Source organism: Pipistrellus kuhlii, unplaced genomic scaffold (assembly GCF_014108245.1).
Source record: "Pipistrellus kuhlii isolate mPipKuh1 unplaced genomic scaffold, mPipKuh1.p scaffold_m20_p_5, whole genome shotgun sequence".
Classification (NCBI taxonomy): Eukaryota; Metazoa; Chordata; class Mammalia; order Chiroptera; family Vespertilionidae; genus Pipistrellus; species Pipistrellus kuhlii.
The window spans coordinates 62,031,991-62,039,434 of NW_023425551.1; the positions used below are offsets into that span (position 1 = coordinate 62,031,991).

Consider the following 7,444-nt stretch of genomic DNA (forward strand, 5'->3'; position numbering starts at 1 on the left):
TTAAAAAATCACTTGCAATTTTCAACCACTATATTAGATGGAAATTACTATGTACATTTTGCTAATGAGTATAACTTCTAGTTGAGGAAACCAAGTAAAGTCCATGAAAGGAAGGGTGGCTGATATGAATAGGTTGAAAAGAAGAGAGAAACTCAGGACTAGAGAAGATAATGATAAAGTGGCCAAACTGATGATGGGAAGCCAAGTGGATAAGCATGAATTATGTTCAAGAGTCATGTAGCATTGGGCGGTTAGTAGAGAAAAACTGATAAAGTAAAAAATAAAAACAAAAACAAAAAACAATTAAATTATGGAGATCCTTGTATATAAAATAAAGAGAGATGGTTTTCATTTTGTAGAGAGGCCATTTGCACATAGAAGTGAAATGAATAAAAGCATCATTTTGGAAATGTTAATATGGCAGATCTGGGCAGAATGATTTAGGCAAATAAGAAAGTTTATTTTAGGTCTGGGACTCAGTTAAGGACATAATTTGGCAGAAATTGGAGAATATATTTGTGAGAGATGTATTTCCCAACATAGAATGAGAGAAGAAAAACTAGTGAAGAAGTCTATAACTTGATTTTATGTTTGCTCTCATAAATTCTTGTTTAAACTGTTTTCTCATAATACAGTTGACACGTTATAACAGAGCTGATTGGGCAGATGTGCCCAGATTCTCTGGGAGGACTCCATGAAGTGGAAAGTCATAACTGATGTTGCAGAGTTGTGAAAACAAAAATGATATCATTCTCAAAAACAACTCTCCATTAACATAGAAACTAGGAATCTAAGAGGTTTAAATAATATCATTCAAGAAAAGTATTCTAGTAGTCTAACGGGTTAAAATGTAAACTTGGTAAATCTACTCTTGATTGTAACTACACTGTTCATTTGCTCTGAAAATATTTTCTATCCCTTTGTACATTAAAACCTCTCATGCACAGATATGACTTGGGGTGGGTTGGGAGCTGGTAGAGGGGGACCAGGGCAGGGAGGAATGTGGGACATCTGTAATAATATCAACAATAAATTTAAAAAATATTTTACAAATAAAAATAGAGAGAAGAAGCAACTGTCAAATAGAATGTCATCACTTCCCCTTCACCCCCACATCTTCCATTCTTGCCCAAGTCACCCCTGTCTTAGATCTAAGAAAGGGGCGTTTTCTGAAATCACAGAGTCCTTCTATCCTTTGTTTGCCAACAGGGTAGTATATTTATTCTAGAAACTCTTAAGCTTCCATTTTTTAGATTATGACACCAAAAAAATGTAAAATGTTGGTAGACACCAAAAAATTAAAATGCACTCCATGCAAACATAGAAGCAAGGAAGCAGTAAGAAGTTAACTGGATAAAAAGAAATTAATACCTAGGGAAACCAGGGGGAAAATGTAATCTCAGGCACAAAAATTCAGATTTTGTTAAATAAGCAACTCCAGTTTCATAAACAGGGAATTAAATATTGGTGGAAAGTCAAGAGATAATTTTTTTTATTCCTGTCAGCTAAATATAAAATAGATGATAATTGGAAAAAGCTTGAATAAGTGAAAGAAGGTAAGAGGCTGCTGCAATAATCCAGATGTTGTTCATTTATCAAAAGCAGTTTCTAAGTATCCTCGGTATTAATAGCACCTTATGAGATACAAATTAATGCTTGCTTGAACTAGGGCAGTGACTACAGAAATGGTAATGTCTGTCCTACTGAATATTAATAAAATGATAAAAAACCAGCTCAGTGCCCATTTTTTCTTCAGGTTGTTATTTCTACACTTATCAGACTTTACATATTTGAAACAGATCCACACTTTGGGATGTTTTCCTAAAATAAGTTGCATTAAGAATCATGGGGAGAAGTTTGCTAATAGTTGCCAATCAACTGTCTATCAGTCTGCACCAAGATGACATATTTTCCGAGTTAAACAGCACCGAGTGCTAAAGTGAGGGGGAGGAAAAAAGGTAGGGAGCAGTGCCACCCCTCCATGTTTTATCAAAGGCTCTATTCTGTCAATCACCAGAAAACTGAAATCCTTCTTGGACCTGCAAGAATGTTTTTAGTGAGTGAGAGTGTGTTTATGAAAAGAAATGAATGAACTAAATGGCCACGATTATTGATTCTTTCTGCCCTTGTGGCTTTAGACTAGAAGTGGTTTTCAAGGGTCCCAAACCTATTTCCAATGTTTTTCCCTTAATTTGATCTACAGCGTTGTGGATGCACTCAATCTAACCACATCTGATCTGTTCCATCAGACCATTGGGAATGAATGTTAATTAATAAAAAGACTGCATTTAAAAGCCCTTTTCATCTTTCTATATCATTTAAAAATGCATATTTATTGAACCAAATAAAATAAAAAAAACACCTCGATTTCACAAAACTAAATTTTAGTCCCACTTCTGACTGGAGCTTAAAGCATGAATCTAAAAAAATCTAAACTATCAAAAAAATCTAAAAATGTCATTGTGATTGGGAAGAAAAAAAAACCTCCCAGTCATTCTCCTACTTTATCAACATAATATTCACCATTGGAATTTTTTAGGTAACATTAATTACAATTAAATAGCTTTTGGTATTGTATAGAGCTGTTAAGTGCTATAAATGAGTTTTCTTTTATGTAATCTAAAAGTATCTCGATCTGTAAGTTAGTATGTACTCATTTTATAAAGAATTGAACCGGGGCCCAGGGTTTCTTTCCTCAGGCTAATATTCAGTAAGCCTTTGTTGATAACTTGTTATGTGTTCTGGGCAGTACAGGGAATGAGCACATGGGGATGTGTAAGACAGATCTCCCCTTTCTTCAGGAGTTGACAGTCTAGGATAAGAGAGACAATTAACCTGATAAATGCAGAAAATGAAAAAAGTACTACCATAGAGACGAGCATTTAGGAGAATACATAAGTCAAAGTAAGCTTTATAATATTGTTGTTGTTTTTTCCTTTTTCCAGTATATTAAAAATCCTAACAAAAACCTTAGAAGTTTCTCATGCAGATGGCAATGTGAACATGTGGCTTCCATAAACTGTTCAATATTATCACAGTATCTAAAAGGCCAGAAGGGATCTTCAGTAACTACAAGTTTCATTTACATAAATTCATCAGGTATTTTCCATACTTTGACATTCCTAAGAACCCTTGTAATATCTACCGCATTTTGTTTGGGGAGTATCTTTCTGAGTCAAAATTCTTGTATCTTCCACACCCTGTTTCTCTCCCAATTTTCCTCTAAATAAGTCGAGAAGCATTTATTTTCTGTGGCTGGTAAATATGATTTATCAGCTTTTGGAAGAAAAAAAGAAGAAAGAAACACCACAAAACCTGTGGTGCATTTTCTGCTTCAGTAAATGGGTCACACTTTGTCAAATTCTGACTATATTAAGCTTTTGTGAAATTCTGTTTTTCTCAAATACTAGGTTGCGGCACTGGATATCAAAGGGCAATTTATTTTGTTCTAAGTAGGCTTTTACTCAGTTCATTTTTTCTCCCTTAAATCATAAACACTTCATAAAAGATAAATCAGATAAATTAGAATGTTTAAAGAAGGGTAATATTGTTTTCATTTATATTTAGGCAATTGCACGCTGCCTTTTATATTTAGAGATGGTTATTGCAAACTGAGACTCGTAAGATACTGATTTGTTAATTTTCTTGTGGCAGTGATGAATTTGAGGTGATCCATCTCTAAGAAAAATGGCCCTGTCAGAAAGTAGCATCCTCATAGGGACTGAACCTAAATCATAGCCACCAACAATTATTACCGCATACAAATAAAGGTAGAGAGTAGATATAATCAAGAATATGCCATTCACAACTGATGCTTAAACATTTTTACATTGATCTGAACATTTACTTTTTGATTCTAAACTATTTTTAATTGTCTTACTATCATCTTGTTAGGATGAATCTTTCTCAACTAAATGATAAAATACAATACACATTCAAATTCAAGATATATTTTTGTTCTAGTAAAGTGCCAGCACAATGTCTGGAATATTGTATGTGTTCATTAAATATTTTCTCTCTCCTTTTTTCCATTTATCATGATAAACTACGTTAACTGGCTTAGTTATCATCTTCTATGAGGACTAACTCCAGTGCAAAATAACCCACTCTTTTCCAAAAATCATTTGGTATTAAAAATAACATTTATCAATTATTAGGTATGTTAAAATTTGTTTTCACTCACAAAGTTATACTGGTAATACATTATTTAGTGCCAATCTTTTCACAAACATAGTCATTCTTGTTTTATTTTAGGACACTTTCATAATGCTGAAAAGCAACAAGGGCAACAACTTTAAAGTGATAAATAAGCATGTAAGTGGGCATTAATACCTTCATCCTGAAACCACCTTTACCTTATTTCTCTTTTTCAAATCCTCCATTTACATCTCAAGAGAGTTTCATAGTCCTTGAACAAGTTACCATTTGGGTGCTCCTATTGATTGATTCACGGCCTTCTTCTCTTCTCTAGTTTCAATCAAATGATCATCCCTGAGCAAAAACCATTTGAGAAACACTCAGAACTTATACACACATTCTGACAATGTGTGCTTGTCCCAATGACCAGCATCCTAGGTCTTCATTGCTTCACACTTATATTGTTGACACAAACAAATTATTCCCTGCCTTCAGTCTTCCTTTCACCTAATTTGCCCTACTGACAGAGCCTTAGAAACATTCCCTGCCCTACTATTGATCCTAGTTTAACATCTCAAATTATCTCCCATTTCTATCAAATAAAATTTTCCAGTTTGATATTCAGGGCCCAATACAAATGCATCTTTGAATGCCTATGGTTTATGACTCGTCATAATTCAACAGATAGTCCTGTACACAAAGTCCTAAGTACATACATTTGATATTAAAACTTGTCTCAGCCACTATTTTTTGAAAATGCTTTCTGTCCCTGATGTGGGTGAGGTACACCTCCCTTCCTAGAGTACCTTCAGCAAATACAGCAGAGAATGGAACAAACTGTATTGTCATTGTTTGCTTATTTGGCTGTATCCTTTCAATGTGATGTAGATTTCTTACGGGCAGAAATATGTTCTATTCATCTTTCTTCCACCTTCCAAACTTGTATCAAAGTTAACTTCTTTGGAAATAGTTCATAAAAAAAAAGGAAGAGATGTGACTTGGAGTTTCGAATATGAAGCTGAAAATAATTTGTTTCTAAAGCAATATTGCTTCTTATGGAGGAGCCTAAAAAGCCTCAGAATCAAGAGACAAATAAGCAATCTATGTAGAATTCTGAAAGCCTGACATATGGATTCAGCACTCAAATCAGTTGCCAGGAACATGTACCAAACACCAGGATATTGTTATCTGGGATTATTTATGTCCTCTATATCGTACATATAATGATGACATAATTAGATCTGTCCTCTGTTCCCACTATGCCCTGGCCACTCTTTTCTCTGGTCCAATATCCTGAGGATCCCATTCCATTAATACCTATTCTAACACTTCTTCATTTTAGGTATCATTTACTCTGCTCTGCAATCATGTACCACCCTATTGTCATAATACCACCTTTACTGCATGTGAGAAATTTCCCAAGAAGCCTTTCTCAGTCATGTCCCTCTGGTTTGATTTCAGGTCCTTTCCTCCAAAGACAATCCTGTTCATCATGGAAGACATTGGAACCTCCAGTAGTTGGAGCTGAGGGTCTTCATCAGAAAGCAACCATTCACGTCTGTTTTAGCCCTACCTTTCGTTCCTGATATCAACTGTGGTACAACTATGATCTTCAGTAACCAGTCCCTATTATACATCAATACAATTTGAAAATAAACAAGTGTTTAAAATATGTACATGTCTACATTTCTTTCTACTACTCTGGTTTCTTGTAAACTAAACATAATGCTTAATGAGTTATTCAAGAGGCAAGAATATGACAATAAAAAATAACTGAACTTTTTGGTTATCATAGACCATTATAGAAGTACATAGTTTTGTTATCCCTTTGAGTTGATAGGAGTTCATTTTAAAAGTTCCTGCTGTTTTTAAATGTATATTTACCTGCATACCTATAAATTGTTGAAAGTACTATTTGAGAGAAACCATTAACTGAGGTGTAGGGATATGGAAACACTACAAGATTATATATGACAAAGCAAATGTGTAAAAATGTATTTCCACTGACAGTAAGTAAAAATAATGTAGAATCTTACAAGACAATTTGAAATTTATTAGATAAGACTTCCCAGAGAAGTAACTTTTTACAAATCCCTTTATCTTTATTTTCATACGCATTTGTCTTTGTGCTGGACTTTGAAACCCAGCTTTATAACATCCCAATATTATTGTTGATCAGTCACTTTTGGAACATACAAACTTCTTTAAAACAAACGCAGACTAAATGCCCCAGAACACACTTGCCCAAAGGCTTAGTGACCTCATGAAGTCACTTCCACAATTTGATTTTTTTTTTTTTAATGTCTTTGTCACAACAAAGACATTTCTTCCCAAGGCATGTCTCCTAAATAAGTGCTGAATTGTGTATCCATCTTGATTAGTCAGACTGGAATCTTGTTTTTCTTCTCTTTGCCATAAAATAAGAAACTTAAAGAATTGCAACTATTTAGTCTTTAATTACATGTAGGCATCCAGGTAGGGTAAGGATATATGCCAAATTAAGGATTGCAAAGCTTCCTAAAAATGCCGTGTTGCTTAAATAACGTTTGCAGCATGATTTCTTCCCTGTTTGGAAACAGTGAGTGCTGCTGTATTATGCTTATTGGTTCATTTTCTGCTTGGTTCCTTGGTGGAAAGTGTGAGCCTTACTGACTTTAGAAATGCAGGTGAGAAAAATTTAGATTCTAATAAGTATATGGAAAAAAAAAAAGCACACCTGTCTTATCAAAGGAAAACAAATGAATATTGGTTTCTCTGTAATTCTGGCTAATGTCAGGACAGTAAGGAAAATATTACCTCTTAAACTTCAAAGACATTAAGTTATTGGGTTGATTAGAACCACTACTGAATTACTTAGTTATTTTCCTCATCTTCATTGTTTATACAGATCAGACTTGATTGCCTGTGCTGATTAGACAGGATAAAAGGAAATCTATGTAAAAACTGAAAAGTTTATGCATGCTTTACATGTTAGTCCTTGAACTCACAGAAAATAAATTATTATATTGGCCAGTTTTCAAACACCTTGGTATAGTTTTCCCAAGAACCAGAAAGGATAATCCATGCAACATATGCTAGGAGAATCCAGAGGTGAGAGCATTCCCTGAGGAAAGGAGAAGCCCAAGAAGGCTCATGGAGGTGGAGCTGAGACAATCGAGGGTGAAATGAGCATTTCAGACACACAGTTTGTTCAATGGAATGGAGATGGAACCATATTGTTTGGGAGAAAAATAACTGGTAAAGTAATGGGTTGAAATAAAGGATTTAATTTATGGAAGAAAAGACAGAGTTGAAGGGATATGTAGGA

At 34.3% G+C, this 7,444-nt stretch overlaps 1 long non-coding RNA gene across 4 annotated transcripts in view; it reads left to right on the forward strand.

Moving 5' to 3' along the window:
* LOC118705839 overlaps positions 1 to 5,794 on the forward strand; it is a 31,453-nt gene extending 25,659 nt beyond the window's left edge. For 2 of the 4 annotated variants that reach the window (XR_006740036.1, XR_006740035.1), the window contains 2 exons: positions 2,946 to 3,099; positions 4,472 to 4,590. This is a non-coding gene — a long non-coding RNA (uncharacterized LOC118705839). Of the gene's footprint in view, positions 1 to 2,945; positions 3,100 to 4,471; positions 4,591 to 5,598 lie in introns of those variants that run through there. The other 2 variants (XR_006740037.1, XR_004983827.2) reach the window with 2 other exon arrangements.
* Positions 5,795 to 7,444: the final 1,650 nt, after the last annotated feature.